General features: G+C 42.2%; 1 protein-coding gene across 9 annotated transcripts in view; it reads left to right on the top strand.

The window, feature by feature from the left end:
• The window catches only part of ARID1B (AT-rich interaction domain 1B), a 450,798-nt gene that overhangs the window by 142,767 nt on the left and 285,021 nt on the right, over nt 1-23,010 (top strand). The window lies entirely within an intron of this gene.

The following is a 23,010-nucleotide window of genomic DNA, read 5'->3' as shown; positions in this document are numbered from 1 at the left end:
TCCTTTTCTCTGTTCCCTGTATAGTCCAGAAATGGAAAGTTAAAATCTATATCAAGCCAGCTTCTACTGTACCGCTCTTACTTTCTGTGTTCTTGGTTTACTTTCTGTTTGTTTTTGGTTTTAATCGCATTCATGCCAAGTCTGTGATCCGTTTAAAAGGCATTTTTTTAGTATTTTAGATATTTAAATCAATAGACATTTAGAATATCTAATCTGCCATATGGCTGGAACTGGTCCTCTTCCATTTTTCTAGTTCTTTTTTGGATATCCTTAACACAGTTTGAAATGATAATAAGCATGTAATATAGTAGTTTATAACATACAGAGAGTACATTCCCATTTTGTAATGAAATTTTTCTAACGTCTCCTTTATTCTTTGGAAATTTCATAGTTAATATGTTAGCTACATAAAATTTGTAGATAATACGTTACCTACACAAAATTTGAAGCAAGGCAGAATGATGTACTAACTATGTGAATAAACTATCATATTAATTAAATGCTTAGGCATGATTACACATAGGCACTTACATGTGTCTGTGGGTCACTGAACTTGGCAGCTACGAGAATGTTGCATTAGCAGCTCTGATGTCTTTTTTTTAAATATATATATAATTTTTTTTTTTTTGAGAGAAAGCAAGCATGTCAGTGAGCACAAGTGGAGGAGGGGCAGAGGGAGAGAGAGAGAACTTAAGCAGGCTCCACTCTCAGTGTGGAGCCGGACAAAGGGCTTGATCTCACAACTCTGAGATCATGACCTAAGCTGAAATCAAGAGTCCGATTCTGACCACCAGGCATCCTGGCAGCTCCAATATCTTCAGCAGGGTTGTCAGCGGTGATTCATCTTTTAAGATGGCGAGCAACTCTTGGTCAAAATCTGAACAAAACAAAGTATAATCTTCCCTTAATATATAGAGTAGTTTTAGTCTTGGAAATTTCAGTATGTAATAAAATTATTATTTTTTAATGATTATTTATTTTAGAGAGAGAGCGTGTGTGTGTGCACGCTAAGTTGGCGGGGGGGCAGAGAGAGGGGCACAGAGAATCCCAGGTAGGCTCCGCGTTGTCAACACAGAGCCCAACGCAGGGCTCGAACCCACGAACTGTGAGATCATGACCTGAGCTGAAATTGAAGTCAGATGTTTAACCACCGGAGCCACGCAAGTGCCCTGTAATAAAATTATTTTAAGAATAGTTTGTTTTTATATGTAAAATGGAGTTCAGTTTTAAGCTCCAACAAATAATTAGCTTTTTGTGTGATTTTGTTAATCTAGATGAAAGGCGGACTTTTGAAAGTAGTGTGGAACATCTTGTCATGTTGTAGGATAACCTCACATTCCTGCCCTCCACCCACTACATTTCACTGGAGTTTCTTAAACTTGTGACAACTGTCTTGAAATCTTGTCAACACATATAACTCCTATGCTTCCTTATTTTTTCTGAAATAAAATTCATATGTAATATGAGGTGCCTCTTAATAAAATCTCAGACATCAGTCTGATGTCCCAAATGTAATGGGAAGGGTGGAGAGTAGTTCATAGTAAACTACTGTGTTTCCTAAGTAAACACACAGACATGTCCATGTGAGCAGACTTGTGTAACAGTCAGAGGCCAGCACCTGTGTGTATAGTAACCGTCCGTGAACTCTGCTGAGCAAATGAGGCCTTACAGGTACATTGCATGGACAACTCGAAATCATGAGCAGGGTTCAAATCCATGAGATTTATTACCACACAACAGCAATTATATAAAATGAAAGTATAGAACATTTTAGTAACATGTTCACAGAGCTGTTTGATAAAAAGGGAAGTTACCGCCAAGTGAGGCAACGTATCCTAAACTTGAAAATGAAGTACACATACACAGTGCAAATCAGTAAGAATGCTATCTATGCCGTTGAAGCTTTTCTTTTGACCCTATGTGTATCTTTTAAGTGATCTACAGTAAACCTGCAATGTGTATAATATTTTAAAATATTGCGTAAAAGATGCTACATTAATGACAAAATAAAAGGAATTACCAGTTTCAGCCGTGGAGCAGATTAGATACTCTGAGTGTCTCTAGGGTGGCTCAGCTTGGTGAGACACACAGTCAGTTGCTCTTTCGTTTTCACTGTTTCCCACAGCTCTTGTGCCATCCTCCTTGCCCAGCAAAAATTCCAAGTCTGTCACCGTCCTTACTCTTTTGTGTCTACTCTTAATTACATTATGCTGTCCCCTCCCTTCCCGGTCTTACAAACCTGCTTAAGCAACCCTGGTGAAACCCATCTCCTTGCCTCCTCCAGGGGCATGGGGTAGGGAAGGACACAGGGAAGACTCTTACTGCTTTAAGTTCATGACTGCTGATGTCAGCTAATACGTGTCCTGTATCTCCACTTGCCCCAGGGCTGTTGCACGTTCCCCTCGGTCTTCAGCTCTCCGCGTTTTGAGCTGGTGATGTTGTTTCCTTCTTCGTTGAAGAAATACAAGCAATCAGGAGAACTTAATGTACCAACCAACCTGTGTCTGCACATACCCTGTGCCTTCTGGTGTATTCTGGTTGAAATCTCACGTTCTGTGTGCATAGCTTTCCCATGTCCCTTCTCTAACACCACCATCACTTTCCCTTTCGGTCACTCCCATCAGAATTCAACCATGCCATGCACGCGTTCAGCCTTGCGTGGTTGAACACCTATAATAGGACTGACCAAAAAAACCCACCTTTCTTGACCCGAACCAATAACAGTTCTCTCTTCAGTCACCGTTGCCATTTACTGCTTATCCTTTGAATTGACTCCGGACAGGCTTTTATTTTAACCACTCTGCTGACACAGCTCTTTTCAAAGCTGCCCATGTTTTTACCTTTTGTGCAGTCCAGCCGGCAATTGTCTTGCTTCCCGATGTCACCTGTCAGGAGCATTTGATGCAGGTGATGGCATTTTCCTTCTTGGAGCACCTTTCTTGCTTGTTTCCTGGAATGCCACTCTCTCCTGCCTTTCCTTTTACCTTGCTGGCCACTCTGTGCTCTCCTTTGCTGGCTTTTCTTTGTCTCCCTGACCTTCAAATGTTGGCCTGTGGTCAGGGCTCAGTGTTGGAGCCTCTTCTCTTTTGTCTTTACACACCTTACCTGTGTGATCTCATTTAGCCTTCTGGCTTTGGAGTGCCGTCTAGAGGCTATGATTTTTAAATCTATTTCTGCAACTTGGACCTCTCTCCTCCATTCTGTAACTGTGTGCCCAGCTCCTACTTGGCATCTCCAAATGAATGTCTTCTGAAACTCTGAAACAGGCTTCTGAAACTCGTATATCCAAAGCAATACTCAGGACTCTTACTTCTTCCTCCACAAACATGCTCTTCTGTATTTTCCCTCTATCTCAGATTTTCTGTAACACTTTGGACAGAAACTTTGAACTCCTTAATCTCTTTCTTTCTTTCTTTTTAAGATTTTTTAAAAATGTTTATTTATTTTGAGAGAGACAGAGCATGAGTGGAGGAGGGGGCAGAGAGAGAGGGAGACACAGACTACAAAGCAGGCTCTAGGCTCTGAGTTGTCAGCACAGAGCCCCATGTGGGGCTCGAACTCACAAGATGTAAGATCATGACCTGAGCCGAAGTCAGATGCATAACCAACTGAGCCCCCTGGGCGCCTCATAATTTCTTTCTTTCAAACCCATTCTACCTCCAAAATATAGTCAGTATCTAAGTAGTTCTCACTGGTTTTATTGCTACCATATTGGGCCGAGGCATCATGATGTCTTTACTTGAAGTGTTCCAGTAGCTCCTAACTGGTCCCCACCTTCTAGTGCCCTTATTCACTCTAGAATACAGCAGCCAGATAGATGCTTTATGGTGCCTGGTGCCACCGGGTTGTGCACCCTCCCCATCCCCTCCTGGCCATCTTGCTGCGCTCATCTCAAGGCATTTTTACTTATTGTTCACTCTGTCTGGAAGGCTCTTCTTCCAGAAGGCCACAGGGCTTTTCCTTGGAAGTCTTCCAAGGAAGACTTACTTCTTCCAGGCCTTTGCTCAGATGATAGCTCATCAGGCAAGCCTCCTTCCCTGACCACTGTGTGTACAACAAAGCAACCCTCTTTCTCCTTTTCACTTGACCATGCTTTCCTTTTCTCCATGGCCCCGATCACTATGTGGCATATTACATACTTCCCCTGTTTTCTTCTGTGGTTCCCCCATTAGAATATAAGCTTTATGAGGGAAAGGACTTTGTTTTGTCCTCACTGTGTCCCCAGTACTGAGCACAAAGTAGAAACACAGGATTTACATGTTGACCTAATCATTCAGTTTATTTGCTTATTTTTTTTGAGAGAGAGAAAGAGATGGAGAGAGAGAAAGAGAGCGAGCATGAGCGGGGAAGGGCAGAGAGAGAGAGAGAGAGAGAGAGAGGGAGGGAGGGAGGGAGAGGGAGACACAGAATCTGAAGCAGGCTCCAGGCTCTGAGCTGTCAGCACAGAGCCCGATGCGGGACTCCAACCCATGAGCTGTGAGATCACAACCTGAGCGAGCCAAAGTCAGATGTCCAACCGATTGAGCCACTCAGGCATCCTTTGACTTAATTGTTCAAAAATACATACTTTTTTAAATTTACTAGTACATAGTAAGTGGACTTTACAGTGTTGAAGAAGATAAACATTTACTGCCAACTATTTAGACCTGGAAAATTCTTTTGATATTGCAGACAGTGCTTTATTGGACATTTTTATAGGTGATTCCATTATGCCCTGTGTGTGCATGTATGTGTGTGCCCACATGCATATATTTTTACCTCCTGTAAACCTCCCCAGTGGTATTTCTGGGTAAAAGAACATTTTAAAGACATGGTGTTTTACCAAATTCCTCTCCAGAAGTTTTTAAGAAATGATATCCCCAGCCAGCTCACTTATATACATTTTAATATTTATTTTTCCAATAATACTTACATTATTTTTAGTAAGGATTCTACATAGTTGTTTTTTGAGCCCCAGCAGTGTTAAAGAGACTCCAAAGAATTTTGAACTAGATATAGAACCTGCCTGATGTGTTATTGTGGCCATAGACTGAATAGATAATAGAAATTTGATTGCATCAACAAGAAGTACACAGCTGGACACGTATAATTTTTTGATTTACCTTCAACTCAGAGGCTCCTAAATTATCCCAGATTCTTATTGTTTGCTTCCATTACCATTTGTTTCTTTTCCTCTGCTCATTTTAGGGGGGCAGAACTAGAACTACAATGTAAGAATAGGCCTGCTTGATTCTTCCTGTCATAGACTGAGGGAATAACTAGTGAACAGTGAAGTGGACTCTTCATTTGGCAAACTTTGTATTTACTCAACCCTCTGACATTCCCTTCTCTTTTTAAAAAATTTTTTTTTAAACTATTTTTTTTTTTTAACGTTTATTTATTTTGGGACAGAGAGAGACAGAGCATGAACGGGGGAGGGGCAGAGAGAGAGGGAGACACAGAATCCGAAACAGGCTCCAGGCTCTGAGCCATCAGCCCAGAGCCTGATGCGGGGCTCGAACTCCCGGACCGCGAGATCGTGACCTGGCTGAAGTCGGACGCTTAACCGACTGCGCCACCCAGGCGCCCCAGAAAAAAATTTTTTAATATTTATTATTTTGGAGAGAGAGAGAGAGAGACAGAATGTGAGTGGGGGAGGGGCAGAGAGCGAGGGAGACACAGAATCCGAAACAGGATCCAGGCTCCAAGCTGTCAGCACAGAGCCTAACGAGGGGCTCGAAGCCATGAACTGTGAGATCATGACCTGAGCCAAAGTCGGATGCTCAATCAACTGAGCCGCCCAGGGCATCCCTCTGACATTTCCTTCTTAAAGGCTATTCATTTTTAAGGCTTTTTTTTTTTTTTTTTTAAAGAATAGCTATTTGACAAAGTTGCTTCCATTTTAAAGTGTTTTTGCATCCTTGCTTACTTCCTCAAACTGCTTTAGCTAAGATCTGATATTGTTGTATAGGAGGGAGAACCTCCTTTAATGCCAAAAGTTCTTACTTTTTGTTTTGTTTTGTTTTAAAGTTTCCACTTGCCTTCCATTTCATCAATTTCGGGTCATGAAGTATTATGTCCCGGTTTATTTCCTGGTTCGCTGTCCCCTCCTGGCAAACTCTCATCACCTTTCTCTCTCCTCCTTGTACCTGTAGACTCATAATCTTTTCCTTTTTATCTCGAATTCCTCTTCCCCTCAACTCCAGTGTCGAGAGATGCTAGAGAAGAAAGCGGTCCTGCTTTCTCTTGTGGCACCAGCTTCTCGGGGGCCTTTCACCCAGTGGCTCCTACTGGATGCACCTGTTAGGTGTCAGAGGCGGTGTTCCAAGAATCCTGTAACCTGCAGGGAGCCACGTGGTGCAGAAACCAGCCTGACCGTCCACCCCCTTTCCTTCGACAGTGGTCTTCTGTTGATTCAGCTCCATCCCTAGGACTGTGACGTTTGGCAGCCAGAACCTTTTCTCTATTTTCGTGGCTCTGAACTACAATGTTGTTTTCATAGCCAGAACAATCTTTTCTTTCCTTAGAGAAGATTTGTAGGAAGTAACTCCATTCAGATAAGTTCCAGTTTATTTAAAGAGAATGTATCAGGATGAATCTTTTTGAAAACCCAAGTATAAAGCAGTGAGAGAATTTCGCACTTTGCCTTTTTAGGTATAGTTTTTCTTCTAGCTGATAGAGCTGTCTGACTCTTGAAAAATACCGAGTATTAGGAATGCATACAAGGTACAACTTTATCTTTTTAATTTTTTTCCCTTTTCTACCTCTGGTTTATTGGGAAAATTGAAGAAGACAAAAAGTAGAACATAAACCATTTACCGAAGGCCTTTGTGACTGAGAATGTTTTATATGTTGGGAATTCAGCGATTAATCACGTATCTCATCTGAGGGAGCTGCTGGTTGAAGGAAGGGTCGGCATGGCCAGAAAATGACAGTACGGTGGGAGACGTGCGTTTTCAAGCTGTGACTGGATGTTGGTAAAGGTGTCTCAGAGGAAGTTTTGAAGGATGAGTAAGAGTTTTCTGGTGAGAGAAGAAATGATCTTGGGGCAGGACCAACTCTTTGTTAGTGAGAAGAGAGGTAACGTCCAACCATGAATGGAACTGAATTAGCCTGGAAGTCTGCTTAAAATAGTCAAGGTCGTTTAGAAGGAACGTGTTAATTGTGCCTGGAACTGGTGACTTAGGCCGCTTTTCCTCACTGATTAAAAATGAAGTAAAAGGTGGGGGGGCGCCTGGGTGGCTCAGTCGGTTAAGCGACCGACTTTGGCTCAGGTCATGATCTCGCAATTTGTGAGTTTGAGCCCCGCGTCGGGCTCCATGCTGACAGCTCAGAGCCTGGAGCCTGCTTCCGATTCTGTGTCTCCCCCTCTCTCTACCCCTCCCCTGCTCATGCTCTTTGTCTCTTGGTCTCTCAATAATAAATAAGCATTAAAAAAATTTTTTTAATGAAATAAAAGGTTATTCAATAATTTCTTTAAACAGAAAATAGTACAAACTGAGCAGTTAACTTTTAACACTGGATTACCAAATATCGAACCACGTGGAACTCTAAGTCTACTTTGGTACTAGCATTTCGATTGTATTTTCTAAAATACCGCTTTATTTAGACATCTTCATGGTCAGCAGTTTTCAAAAGGAGTTATGGTAAACTTGAAAGTATTTGGCAAATGCGCATCATTTTGAAAAGAAGATAGCATTTAAGCATGAGTGTAAAATAGTTTAGAATTAATAACTTGCCACTCAAGTCACTTTTTAAAAGGAGTTCCGAGGTTTCATTACGAATAGTGGCAGTGATCCACTGTGGCACAAATATCTCTTTATTATTATTGTTATTTAATTATTTAACCTATGTTTCTTCCTACTCCTGTGACACAATGTTAATTTATAAGCTGCTCCTTTTTCAGCTTTTGGGGGGAAATTGCTCGTACGAGCCCTGTGTCAAGTCGCTCTAGTGCTCACCTCATTTGTGGGATTTTGTTACGAAAAAGCAAAGAGAAGGACATCTATAGTTTGTTGCCATTAATTGCCTAGCATTTAGATAGATATTAACACAGGAGTCTATTAATTAACTTGATAATAAAAACTATTGGAATGTAGGTTGATACAAATTATTCTGTTTTAAAGGAGAATACTAGTGCAGCCTTGGGTTATGTTTGAATTTTGAATCTCCTCCTTTGGTCTTGCTTACCCTCTCTGCAGTTGTCTTAGGCTTTGAACCATTGCTAGGGGGGATTTCCTTTTAAGTTTAAAGAGCTCGTGAGCACCTAAGGAGAAAACTTTCAAGTTGCTTTGAGGTCTGAGCAAGGCCCAGTCCTAGACTGATTTCTTTATTTTTAAATTTTTTTATTTTTTATGTTTATTTATTTCTGAGACAGAGACAGAGCATGAGTGGGGGAGGGGCAGAGAGAGAGGGAGACAGAATCAGAAGCAGGCTCCAGGCTCCGGGCTGTCAGCACAGAGCTTGATGCGGGACTTGAACTCATGAACCGTGAGATCATGACCTGAGCCGAAGTCGGGTGCTTAACCAACAGCCACCCAGGTGCCCCTAAAAATATTTTTAAAATATTTTTTTCTTTCAATTACCAGAATCAAAGGAAAATAAAACTGGGACATTAGGGATTATATAGTAGTAACAGTATTTTTTAGAAAGATGTTTATTTATTTTGAGAGAGAAAGAGAGCGGCAGAGAGAGAATCCCTTGCTGTTGGCGTGGAGCCCAAAGCGAGGCTCCATCTCATGAACCGCAAGATCGTGACCTGAGCTTGAGCCACCCAGGTGCCCCAATAATAACAATATTTTTAATACTCACCTTACCTTAGAAAGGTGATGGAAGGTTCCTCCTGAGAAGAACAACCCAGAAAGCAGTTGGCTTGGAATGTGGGGGTAGCCTGGTCCTGGTTTCAGGCTCATTCATATGCTGTCGGGCATCTCCTTACCAGACCATGGGGCATGTTTAGAAATGTGCGGAAGATCGAATCAGATGGCCGTGACCGTCTGCAGTACTGAGAGAAGAGGAAAATACTACGTCGCTTAAGAGACATTGTATTAAAAGCTGAAGAAAAACTTCAAACACATTAAGAGCAGGATTTAGTCTAAATATCAGGTAATTCCATGCCCTTTCCTGTGTTTCTAACTCATGAGCTTTCCAAGTTCCTTTCCTCCCCTTCCTTTCTTTTCCTTCTGTCCTTATCTCCATCAGTTCCTCTAATGGACACGGAGTTACGGGATTGAACTAGATGTCCTGGCCCTTGGCTGCACTGGGGACGTGGTCTCTGGTTCTCTGCCCCAGTCACGCGTTCTCAGCTGGTGGAGGAGGAAGCCTGTCCCTTCATAGACTGGGACATTGTGTAGACCTCTCACATGCACCTGCGTGAGGCCCTTCCCCTTCCTTTCCGATACCCCTCCTCTGTCGGGAGTCAGGGATGAGGTTGAGGATAGAAAAGGATGTGCAACTAAAGTGTTGTCAAGGCTCATTCTATTTTTTACACAGTCATCTTTCCTTGAATTTAATTCTGACATGAGGGAGACTGGGGAATTTTTCTTTCTTGGGTCTTTTCTCTTCTTTTTCTTTTCTTCTTCTTTTTTTTTTTTGCTACTCTCAGCTGCCTTTTTGTCTATCAGTGCTCATTTCGATTTGTTAAAGTACAGAGAATAAACTACAACATAACTTCTATATGGCATTAAAGTTCTTCCTTCATTAATTTCTTTGATTTAACAAATCTTAGAGTAATAGGCTCTCTGTATATTGTGTTCCAGAAGATGAGTATCTGCAGATGTTTGAAATGATAGGGTTACTTTTACAATTTACTACTATGGGCAACAACCGTTGCCTTTGTACAGCCACGGTTTTCTACAGTGAAAAACAGGGGATTATCTGCATCAGAATCACCTGGTGGGGCACCTGGGTGGCTCACTCGGTTGAGTGTCTGACTTCGGCTCAGGTCAGGATCTCACAGTTTGTGGGTTCAAGCCCCACACTGGGCTGTTGCTGTCAGCGCACAGCCGACTTTCGATCCTCTGTCCCCCCCACTCTCTCTCTGCCCCTCCCCTGCTCTCACGCTCTTGCTCGCTCGCTCTCAAAAATAAGTAAACATTAAAAAAAGTCACCTGGTGTATTTGCTCAGTTCTCTCTTTAAAACTGTTCTCGGGGTGCATGGGTGGGTCAGTTGATTAAGTGTCCGACTTCAGCTTGGGTCACGATCTCAGTTCATGGGTTCCAGCCCCATGTCGGGCTCTGTGCTGACAGCTCAGAGCCCGGAGCCTGCTTCAGATTCTGTGTCTCCCTCTCTCTCTGCCCCTCCCCTACTTGAGCTCTCTTTTGCTCAATAATGAATAAACATTTTAAAAAACCTGTTGTCTTTGGGGAACCTAGGAATCTGCATTTAACTTTATATAGCCTATTCTGATGCATCCTAATGTTTGAGCACCATTGGAGAGCAGAAATACCAGCCACTGCTTTCCAATCTTTTATTTTTGCATGGCCCACGGATATTATTTCATTTTTTATTAACAACCCTGAGAGATCATATAGCAAGCAAGTTTTCCCTGAATGTGGTAGGGCTTGGGTTTGATCTCAATTCGACTTTAATCTAAGGGCTCACTATCTCCTTTACTACTGTTGATATATAATAGAGCTACATTTTGCTCCCCAGGTAGGCTGATATTCATGCCTTAAGGCCATAGGTGTGGGGCTTTCCATTTGTTAACCCAGTGTTTTTCAAGTGCATTGTGCATTGCAATGCCCTGGAAGGCTTGTTAAAACACAGGTTGTTGAACCCTACTCCCAGAGTTTCTGCTTCTTCAGTCTGGAGTGTGGCCTGATAATTTTCATTTCTGACAAGTTCCCACATGATGCTTCTGTTGCTACTGACCCAGGGACCGTCCTCGGAGAACCACTGTGTAAACTCAGTAGTTCAGAGTTGTTCGGGAATAGTCCCCGGGCCCAGCACATTCAGAGGGTCCTCCCTCTCTTTACTGGGACCCAAGGATTCTCCAGCTCTGTGGTTAATATCCTGCACAGCAGGGGACTCCAAGACCCTGGCCCCCACCATTTTACCACTTGGCAAGTATTTGGAATATCATCTTTGCTTTAGAGCAGTGGTTCTCAACCTTCGCTTCCTCTGTAGAAAGGCAGTGGGAGGATTATCCTCAGAATGTCCTTGGGAATTCGAGGTGTTTGTTTTATTTCATTTTTTTAAGATTTTATTTATTTAAGTAATCTCCACGCCCAACATGGAGCTTGAACTTAAAACTCTTGAGATCAAGAGTGGTGTGCTCTTCCAACAGAGCCAGCTGAGTGCCCCAAGGTTTGCTTTAATGTAAATGGCTTAAGAAATAAATTTTGCGGGGCGCCTGGGTGGCGCAGTCGGTTAAGCGTCCGACTTCAGCCAGGTCACGATCTCACGGTCTGTGAGTTCGAGCCCCGCGTCAGGCTCTGGGCTGATGGCTCAGAGCCTGGAGCCTGTTTCCGATTCTGTGTCTCCCTCTCTCTCTGCCCCTCCCCCGTTCATGCTCTGTCTCTCTCTGTCCCAAAAATAAATAAACGTTGAAAAAAAAAAATTAAAAAAAAAAAAGAAATAAATTTTGCTTTAATAAATTTTACTATAATTTCAATGTAATTGATGGTAATCCTAAATTTCTGCTGTTTTCTTTTTCCTCTTTTTTTCAAAAGAGAAATTTAGTTGGCTCTTTAAAGGTAAAATTTTTCCTATAGTCACTAACAATACTTACCTGGAATATATATTTTTAAAATTATCAGGGAACCTCTGAAAAATTCAGATGATTTTGTTATTTCTTAGAGAAGGAGCGTCTGAATTCTGTTTACTTTTCATTGAAGATTAGTAAAGGTGATAGGAAGGGGACTCTACAAATGACAACTGGAATGGGGAAAGAGAATTAAGTTCATAGACCAAATGAATGATCCATTTTACTTCTTTTTAAAGGTTATTAAAATAATACGTGCTCATGGTAAAAAAAATTCAACAGAATCCTTTTTGCTTCTTGAGTTTTCAAAGTGTTACCTGTACAATGCAAAACAACAGCCACAAAGTCCTCTAGAGCTGGCTCTTGTTGTCTTTTGTTATGTTTTTTCTGTTACTTTTTCTTTTTTTTTTTTTTTTTTTAATATGTATTTATTTATTTTTGAGGGAGAGAGATACGGAGGGGCAGAGAGAGAAGCCCAAGCGGGCTCTGCGTGGTCAGCACAGAACCTGACACAGGGTTTCACCTCAGGAACCATGAGATCATGACCTGAGCTGAAGTCAGGAGTCGGATGCTTAGTTGACTGAGCCACCCAGGCACCCCACTTTTTGTTTGTTTTCTAGCCTTCTTTCTTTTTTGCCCTTTGGTAGTTTTAGCTTTTAGTCCAAAGGCATTTCAGGGAGAACTTTTTAAAGGTGATTCCCTGTACAGCTTTAGGGATGAGCTGGCAACAGAGGCATGAGGCAGGATCTTTCTGGCACCTTCCTTCGCTCTTTGGCGAAAACAAACTCTACCTGTTTATACAGCATATGGGTTTCATAAATTCTGTTTCAGCAGGTTGTGATCATGCCGTTTGCGTCCCTCATGCTACTCCTTTAATTAAAGCCTGTGTCTAGCAATGCAAGGTGTCCTGATCAGAGAACTTTTTAGATTAGAGGCAACCTAAGGTTTATTGCATATACAATTTGGACACAAACTGTATTTGGGAGTTTTTAGTAATTATGCTTTTATTTCAGTTACTTAGATAAAGATTGTAGCTACTCTGGTTTTAAATCTTTATGAAATTATGTTCTCATTACTGGCGAGTCCCATTTTTGATATTATTATCCCTCTTAGTTTTTTAGGCTTTAGCTTTTTGGAGGGTCCTTGAGAATCTGGTGAAAGCTAGGGATCCTCTTCCCAGAAAAATACATACACCACACAAAATCCGTCTTAGGGGAGTTTTCAAATCCCTTTCCCTCCAGCTTGAGAACTCGGGCCCTAAATGTGAGTTGCAGCCCCGAACGTCCAGGTCTCTGGCTCGTGTGCCTGGAGCGGTCAGCTCTCTGGTCCAGGGAGGAAGGGGTTTGGGATTTGGCAGTAAGAGTCAGCGGTCAGAGAGGATGTGAGGCCCGTGCCAACTCTGCTTCCTTCCAAAGTGGATGGTGACCTTTTTGAGCTGCTCCTGTGGTCACAGTAGTAGGACCATTCCTGACAGCAGGGTAGGTAAGGGCTGGATAGACTCATGTTCTACCTATTTTCCAACCATCAAGGCATGGTAAACCAGCTCTTGTTAATGACACAGCAAAAGTTTCCACCAAGGATACTGCTAAGTGATGGCATAATACTCTAAAACCCACAATGTAGCAATTTCTTAATTATCAAGCTTTAATGAAAATACTACATTGTCTTTAGTCAACAGTTCTTACTTTGCAAGCTAATTTGGGCAGTGCATTAAAAATGCAGATTCCTGAACCCCAGCCTCAGGTTGAGAACTAGCAGCTATGGGGTGGCGTCCAGAAAATAGCCCTCGTGGGAGGAGCAGAGTGGGAGCGCAGTTAAATGTGAGGACTCTGGGGAAGGAATATGTTGGTTCCCAACCCACTTCTACCGCTTGCTAACTGATTGACCGTAGGCATGTTCCTCAAGCTCTGTGCCTCAGTTTCTTCCTCTCTAAAATAGTACTTCTTTCATGAGGTTCATGTCAGACGGAAAGACCCTTTTTTTCGATGAATGAAGCACTTAGTGTCTGGCAAATAGTAAATCTCGAATAATTGTTACTGCTGTTGTCCTCCTCACCATCAGTGCGATTGTCACAAGGTAAAGCCCCCGCGGTTCCATGAAAACTTTGCTTCTCCTTCTTCAGTGTGGTTTTAAAGAATATAAATAACGATGGCTAACGTTTATTGAGCCTTAAATGTACCAGGCACAGTGCTAATTGCTTAAAGGTAGCCTCTCCTTTAATTGTTAATACAGCTCTTGGAGGTAAGTCCTCATGTCTTGGTTTTGTGGATAAGGAAGGTAATTCTTTAGGTAATAAGTTAAAGAGCTCGAGTTCTCTTTTAATCCGTGCGTGCGCGTGTGTGTGTGTAACAAAAAGCATGACTGGACGTTCACTGTGTCTCCTTTGGCTTTGTGATTTTTTAAAATATATTAGTCTATTAAAAGTCTTAATTATTTTAGTCCTTAGCTGTTGAGTATCTTCCTATTTCTCTTTGGTATTTTAGGAAATGCCATTTTAGCCACGTTTCCCTTTGCATTCTGGGTCCCCTGTTAGTTTAGAAAGAAGTTCTGGCGAAAACCGAGAGAAGGCCAGAAGCCCTCCCAAAGTCTTCCATGCCAGAGGACATGGCCTCCAGGATTCCGGCGTAAGTAGAGTAGGGGAGGCAGCTGCTCTTAGTGGCCATGTTCCCTCTCTTCTCCAGTCCATTCAGAGCTCCCCTTTCCTGCAAGCCCAGGGGCTGCCCCAGCCTCAGGTACACGGGGTTCCTGTGCCAGGGCGGCGTCCTCCTCAACAGCAGGCTACAACGGTGGTGTTGATGCTGCTGTCAGTGATGATGAGACACATCAGTAAGAAAATATAAAGTCACTTGTATAGGCCTGTCCTTTTCCCAGAATGGTTTAAAGTTTCGGAAATAATTATGCCTTTGAATTGGTAGAAACGCGTAGCATTCTGAATCTAGCCGGATCTATACTCAATCAGTGTGTGTGGCACATTCCAGGTTGTGTGGCTTTACTTACCTGAAGTTGAGAATCTGCCTATGGAATCAGTAGCAGTCAAAAACCATGTGAGCTTTTGGTCATGTGATTTTTAAATCTGCTATCAAAGATTTTTGGAGCAAGGGTTAAAGGTTGATGCAGGGGAAAGTACTGGTATGGACTTAAGAGAATTAACGTGACTTACCAGTATCCTAAACAGATACTAATTGTCATGGGTGTGAAACGTCCTCTCAGCCCTTAGTCCCAGAGCACTGCACAGCTCGTGTACATGAGCCCTGGGTGTCAAGGGCACGTTGTACCCTTAGCCTTCCCAGGTTAGCTGAATCCAATATTGATGTTTCTAGAGTGGGAAACTGAACCGAAAAATTTGTTCAGGGTCACACAGCTAGTGAATAGTCTAGAAGTTGGAATTTGATCTTGGGTTTCTTTGACTTGAAGGTTCATGATCTTTGGAGGGGTTTGTGGCTGGAAAAGTCGTGTTGGAGGCTGGACCAAAATAAGGGTCAGAGTGTCAGTTTGGGGCCAGGGGTGCAGCTGGAGCTGAGATCAGGACAGCTTGATCAAGGGATGAAACTGAGAAAGGCTCACCAAGTCAGCAATCTGGGCAGGTTTGACCTTGGAGAGCTAGGGAAGAGGAAACTGGCGAGGTTAATTTGGTTAAGATTATGGAGGGATTAAAAGACAGCTAAGGGTTAGGATTAAGTGGTACAGCAAACAGGTTAAAATGGAGGGGGGTTAAGAAAGAGTAAATGATCTATGTTTGATGGGTTTTCTTGGGAGAAGTTCTTGTAGTCTTGAAGGTGGATGCCCCACAGATGGTCTTTAATGCCATTCACTCTATTTTCATTTAAATGGAAAATATAAACATAAACAGGAGTAGACAGGAGCCCTGTGCACCCATTGCTCAGGTTTTAAGAGTTGTACGTCCAGTCTCTTTGTACCTATACTCTCTTCCCTCACCTCCCAACCCCCACCCTCAGTGTTATTTTGAAGTAAGTCCCAGATAGTGTGTTGTTTAATCTGTAAGTATTTCAGTATGTATCTCTGAAAGATAAAGGCCTTTAAAAAGGAAACATCAACATAATACAGTTATCACATTTAAAATGCAAATTTTCATACCAATTATCCAGTTTTCCTGTAGCCTCACAAATGGAATAAAGGTTTAATTTACGCTGTAGGATAGTTTGAATAAAGATCTAAGGTCCAGTCTTAGAGTTGGTTGATACAGTCTCATCTCTAGGATTTTCCTCCGTCTCCATCTCTCTTCCCCTCTCTCCTTGTAACTATTGCAACTCATTTGTTGAAGAAAGTAGGTCATATGTCTAGTAGAGGTTCCTACAGTTTGAGATTTGCTGATTGATTCGCTATGGTTTAGCATGTTCTTTGGTCCTTTTTATTTCCTATAAATTGGTGGTTAGATAGGCTTTATCAAACTCATTATCATTTTTTTTTTTTGGCAAGAATATTTCATTACTGGTTTGTTCATTAAGGAAGTATAGAATGTCTTGATTTTTCTTTCTTTTTTGATGGCACCACTGATGCTTACCATAGTCTTTTTCCTCTCTCTCAATTGTTATTATTATTATTTTTTTTACTGCATTCAAGACTGCCAGTGACAAACAACAAAATGTGTTTTGTAGCACATTCTACCAGGCAGTGTAGCTGTTACCATGATAAATATTCTTGGTCATGAGCCCAAGTTTTGTTTGGTTTTAGGTATTTGTCCTCCTACATTTATTTTTGTATTGCTGTGTCTAATTCTAAGTGTAAGCTTTTCAGAGCCGTTCAGTCAATCATTCATTCACCAGCCCCTTCCTGAGTACCTGTCTGCACTTGGCACTGGGAACCCAGGAGGAAGTAAGAGGGCAGTTCACGAGATACACAAACAAATAGTTAAAATACAGCATTGTAAATTCTTCAGGAGGAGTACATCTGAAGAGGGTCGTTGTTTGGGGGCATGCTGGAGTTCATTTTTAGCAGGCTCTTGAGGACAGCCAGATGCTTTGCAGATCCAGAAAGAAAGGCACCCCTCCGGGACCAGGACGGACTGAAGAGCTGCACGTGCAGACACGTGGCATCCTGAGAGCTCGGGAACAGTCGAGGGGGTGAGGGGGTGAGGTGCGGGCTTGCCGGGGGAAGACCCAGCTGAAGCTGGGTGCCAGCTGGAGGGTGTTTGCTGAACTCTCCTGTGCCAGACCAAAGACCGCGGGCTTCGTTCTGTAGGCACTGAGGCCTTTTCCAAGCAATAGGGTGCCACGACCATTTGAATTTTAGCCAAGTCAGTTCTGGTGGCGTAGTCGGCCACAGGCCATAATATAAAGCGGCTCAAGTACAGGGCCTGGCAGTCGGTGGGGGAAGACGAAGACTGTGGCCTTGACAGTGACTCGATGGGTCAGAAGCTTGCGGATAGTGAAAGATATGAAAAGGTGTGTGGGATGGCTCTGAGAAGTCCCCTGTAGATGGGGCGGTGACCAGACAGAGGACCATCAGGATGGAGGACGAAGAGGAGAGTCCTTTTCCGACGTGATGTGTGGAAGGGACTTTACCCTCAAGTAGAGATATTCATAGTGCAGTTAAAATATGTGGGACTTGAAGTAGAGGAATTGTCACCCCAAGGGATCAGCGTGGAGTCTCTGGGGTAAAGATCCGAGCGATGCCAGTTTTCGGAAGAGCCGAACTGGCCGAGGAGCTTTACGCGAACATAATGTGAGAAGGCAGCGCAGGTCTCTTTCTGTCTTTCCTGTCAACCTGTGGACTTTATTCCATGGTCATGGTAGAGACAGTAAGTAGTCTTAGATTCAAATTTGCGGAAGTTTTAAATTTTAATATTTATTCACAGTATTGTAACTGAGTATTTTGGAAGTATCCCACATTTAAAATTTGCAAGGTTCATAATTTTTGAAAGGGGAGTTTAGGAGAATATATGGAATACCTTAAAAAAGTTAAAATTATATTAAATAGTATGTAATAGTGTGTGAGGTTTCCAGTGGCCTCTGGAGGACGCTTAGGAAAGAAATGATTTGTCCATCACATAGAGACACTATCCAGTGCTTAGATGTCAGCTGTGCAAGTCACTTAAGGTTTTGTTTCCTAATGGTAAAAACAAGATGGTGGAAGGGACTATCTCGGGGGTTTATTGTAAAGGTGGACAGCACACAGAACCTGTCACAGAGCCCTGCCTGCAAATGTCAGCTGTCTTTGTATTTCCTTCAGCGTGTTCCTGGGTTGGCGGAGGGGGTGATTGTGAACACCCATTATGAAGTGGGTGTTTTATAGCCTTCTATTGCTTTCTTTTGGGAAAGGATATGTTAAATTTTTTTACCTATACGCTAACACTTAGGGAGGTCAATGGCATGCTAAGTTTCTTGATCCGAGTCGTGATTTCGTGTGACTGGTAACCCTGTGTGGCTATCAGGCCTGCACCCTGTGGAGGAGCCCCAGTCCTTCTTCCCTCCCACGACAGTGTCTTATATGCCATTTCTTTTCCCCGTTAGCAGTTGGAATTGATGGTGGCAGTTCCAAAAGCAGGGAGAAAAAAGGAGCAGGAAACTTATTCTGACCTGGATGTTGCAGGACGTTACGATACCATTCAAATCCTGTCATCTCACTCTGGATTATTGCAGTGGTAGTAAGTGGCCATCTTTGTTCTTGGTAACACACCTGGACTTCATGCGATTATTGGAGAAATCTTTCTTAAGTCACCCAAAAGTCACCATGGTTTCTAGACCGGTTTCCACTGGCTCCTGGCCTCATCCTCCCCCACCCTGTATACCATTTGCTGGTGTGTGTAGGACCCTTCACCCCGTCTACTTCTCCATCTTCCTTTGGTTTCTTTTTTTTTTTTTTTAATTTTTTTTTTTCAACGTTTATTTATTTTTGGGACAGAGAGAGACAGAGCATGAACGGGGGAGGGGCAGAGAGAGAGGGAGACACAGAATCGGAAGCAGGCTCCAGGCTCTGAGCCATCAGCCCAGAGCCCGACGCGGGGCTCGAACTCACGGACCGTGAGATCGTGACCTGGCTGAAGTCGGACGCTTAACCGACTGCGCCACCCAGGCGCCCCTTCCTTTGGTTTCTATTCTACATGCTCTTGAGTTTTTGTTCTCTTTTGTGTTACTGTCTACTAGTCCTCCTACCACTCCCCCTGCCCCTGCTCTCCTGCTTTTTATAATGGCTTTAGGCATATCGAGAGTTAAGATCAACATTTTTAGTGAAGCTTCATTCTGTTCCAAAACGATGGCCTTGAATGTAGACCGAGAGTCCCTTTGTTAAGAGCACTTTGTTAGATTCTGTCAAAAATTTAAAGGTACCAACCGTCTGGCAGAAATGCTCCTCGTGCAGATTTATGCCACAGAAATACTTCACACGAAGATGAACGCACATGGATTTTATCATTGTGTTGTATGAGGTGGGGAAAGATTGGGAGCAACCTAACTGTCCATCAGTAGGGGACTGCTTAAATAAGTCACAGTTCTGACAAATAATGCGGTACTCTGTAGCAGGACACAAAGAATAGACATTTAGGTGCAGATATGGAATGAGCTGTATGGTCTATTGTTAAGGGACCAAAAACATGCTGTGTATAGGAGAAACAAAGGAGAAAGGATTTAAATTCACATTTACACTTGGTAATGCATTGAGTGGTTGTGGAAGGATAACCTTGTGGAGGGCATCCTGTGGCGGAGACAGTCATTCTTTTCATTGTTTATCACCTTGTATCTTTTGAACTCATACCATGGGAATATTTTCCCTTTTTTATTTTTTTAAAGAGTCCTTGACATTTTATTCTACATTTTCTTTCAAGTCTTGTGTTGCCATTAGTACTTAATTCATTTCATCATAAAAGAAGACAGGAGCACTTGGGCTCTTGGCCTCTACGGGACACCCACGTGATAGTTGTGATCTTATCCTTCCTTACAATGTAAGTGGGACACGAGTGTTTTGTACCTGCTCGTGCTTCACACTGTAAGATGTTAAGTACCCAGCAAAAGAAGTGTTCTCTCCTGGGCATTCAGCAGACGCCTACCACGTCTGTTAAATACCTAGGTGAACACTTGTGGAACAGATGCGTGCGTGCCCCTACCTGCAAGCTCTTTTCACAAACCTTAGTTGTTTCCTGAGTCAGTCTCCTTCTTACCTTCGACTCTTTGACTCATAACATAAAGAGGGTTAAAACCAGAATCCATCAATGGGTAAAAGTTTGTGGGTGTGACGAAGAAAAATAATATTGATAAAGAACTCTGAAAGGGTAAACCACATTCCGCACGTGTGGTTCTTTTGCATTGCAGAATTATTAGAGTGAGATAACTCTTTTAAATGGCCATGGCCTTGCATATGCACGGCAGATGAATGCAGAATAATATGTGTGTAAACTAGCGTGCACACTAGTGTGCACGGGTTCAGATTTGTAAATAACCAGAGATGGCAGTGATGTGTTAAAAATGTGGGGCACCTGGGTGGCTCAGTCGGTTAAGTGTCCGACTTCTGCCCAGGTCACGATCTCACAGTCTGTGGGTTCGAGCCCCTCATCTAGTTCTGTGCTGACAGCTCAGAGCTTGGAGCCTCCTTCGGATTCTGTGTCTCCCTCTCTCTCTGCCCCTCCCCTGCTCGTGCTCTAGTCTCTCTCTCTCCAAAAAACTAAACATTAAAAAAAGTTTTTTTAAATGTAAGGTTGTATCTTGTCATTTGTTTATAAAATGTAATGCTGAACACATTATTTCCTGATACTGACATTGCCCTCTTATATTGTCTATTAAATTACTCATTACTACTACTCTTCTTGAGGTGAAAATAAGTACATACTAGAAAATAAATATAGCTCTGAAGGGGAAAAAGCTCAGGTTTGTTATGGAATATAGCCTTTCTATCTTTATTAAAGCTGCCAAATGTAGACTTTATAGTCCCAGGCTGATTTATATACAGATGATGATTGTTTTAGGTTAAACCTTGGTACCTTTTCTGGATGTTTCCTCAGTTAAATTAATCCTTCTGTTTCAACACAAATTGAGGCGGAACAAGTTCCCGTTTCAGCCATTCTCACTAAATTTTGTTTCAGTTTTATTTCCAACTGAATTTAATAATTGAAAGCCTCTTGTGGTTAGGAATAGTGTTTGAGACTTTGGTGGGATCTAATTATTTTGAACTTTTAAAGCCTTAAAAAGTGAAATGCAAGGCCATAGTAAAATTTTCTGATAGCTTTCCTAGTCTATTAGTTCAGTGCTGCTTATTTTAGAGGGGACAGTATCGAAATTGAAATGTGTATTCATTACCGCTGTAATGGTCTCTTTCAACTCTTTTAAAAATCAGTTCATTTAGCTACAAAGAGAAAATAAAAAAAATTTAAAAGGCTAATAAGCATAGGGCATGTGAGCCTGTTCCTGTTTCTTAACTGAAGTTTACTAAAAAAAAAGAAAAAAGTGTCTGAGCACTGCCCATAAAGTGTGTGTGCGCACACGCGTGTATTTGAGGAACTGAGGGGGGGGGTCTGCTCATTTGTTTGCCCATTGTGAGGCTGTCCAGCACCTTTGTGGGGTTTTTTGTAACAGGGTGAAGGCCCTGAATGGAGGCCTTGTGCCCCACTTGATTTGAAATCCTTGCTGTTCATCTAAAGGCGCCTGCAGGGCACCCAGCGGGATGTCTGTGTGACAAGTGGAGGTCTGGGGTCCGGAAGAGCCGGTGCTGGGGGCAGGGGGTGGGCAGCGAGAGCGGTAATAATCTTTCAGCCTTGGCTTTTGTCCCCCACAGCCCAATTGTTCCCCTCTGCTGGCAGCCAGATTGAAGAGACCCTTTTGGGTATCCTGGATGGCATGTGCTCACTGAGGCCTCACCTCACTGTTACCAGATTAAAACCTGGACAACTGGGATTTAACTCTCTTACAAAAGCATAGTACTGACTGGGCATAATGCATTCCTTTTAGAGGTTAGATATTTTGATTAATTGTGTGTGTGTGCGCGCGTGCGTGCGTGTGTGTGTGTGCGTGCGTGCGTGTGTGTGTGTGTGTGTGTGTGTGTAGATTTATTTAAAGGACAGAAGGGTTGCTTGGGAAATGCTGTATTGTAGGCATGCTCTTACCACAGAGCCTGTTTAAAGCCAGTGCTTGGCTACTTAAATCTGGTTTGTACAGTTTGTATACTTTGTAGTACTAGCTATTGGTCCAAAGTTTCTTGGCTTAAGAAACCATGTAATTTTAAGCGTATACTGTGTGAGAAAGGGGTGGGGCAGCAGAAGCTTTTTATAGGGTTTCAACTAATAAACATTAATTTTTAAAGTGGTATTTTGAGGATTTAACAGGAGAAGTAGAAGTTGTATATAACGTTTCTTTAATACAAACACTGACAGGGAAAGGGAGAGAATTTTACTTTTAAGTGGTGTTTTCCATTCTTTTTTCCCTGTCCCATCAGAAACTGGTTTTTCAGCTTTCAGCGCCAATTAAGACATGCTGTAATAAGTATTTTACATTCTGTGCTGCTGTTTGACTTTGGGTGCAAATGGTGGTAGAATGTTTAGTAGCTGAGCATGCATAGTTAAACAGCTCGAGATTGGGTATACAGTGAGTTTGGTGTGGTGTGGTATTTGGTTTCTATAATAGTATTTCAGTATAACACTGAAACCATGCTGAATACCTCCTGGAAAAGTGTTCAACAGGATGCCAGAAAGGCCATGTTAATGATAAGTTTCTCAGACCTCAGCAGGTTTTCTGGGTGTGTTTTGTTTCCCTACTGCTGTTTTATTCTTGATTGTGCTTCTCTGGAAACTATGCCACGTGAACATATGGAATTCTGCACACGAGCGTTTATTGGTTTTGTAGAAACCCCAGGATACCGTGAGCTTAATAATGATGTTGTTTTGTGGGTTATCGAGAGGACGTACTAAAAGTCAGTTGATAATAAAGTTTTCATTAATTATGTTAACATTTTCAAGGTAACGCTAAAGGCAGCTCAGCTCAAATCAGAATTAAACAATAACATGAACTTTTGGTTTGCTCTGGTTTAAGGAGAGTTTGGTCGTAGCTTACCTCCTTCTCCATCTTTTACTGACTGTTACCTTCCTGCAAAACTCAAATATGGCGTTTAGTTTGTATGGTCATGATAAATTTAGTTGTGTGTGTATATATACATATATGTATACACACGTATATGTATACATATGTGTATATAATGTTTTTTGCTCTTGACGATTCACTGCTTTGTCATTTGCTTCTACTTTTGATAAAGTTACATGATAGCTAGAACATATTTCTATGTCTGCTTAAATGTAATGTAAATTGATAGTTTGTGATAAGCCTTTGCTTCATTTTGGTTACAACTTCATTGAGATATTTATGAAGTGCTTTATATTTGTGTTTGTTTA

Source organism: Lynx rufus, unplaced genomic scaffold, assembly GCF_022079265.1.
Source record: "Lynx rufus isolate CCGP_SWC_20201006 ecotype Redwood Valley unplaced genomic scaffold, mLynRuf1.p SCAF_6, whole genome shotgun sequence".
Lineage (NCBI taxonomy): Eukaryota > Metazoa > Chordata > Mammalia > Carnivora > Felidae > Lynx > Lynx rufus.
This window is presented reverse-complemented; position numbering and strand designations above follow the sequence as displayed.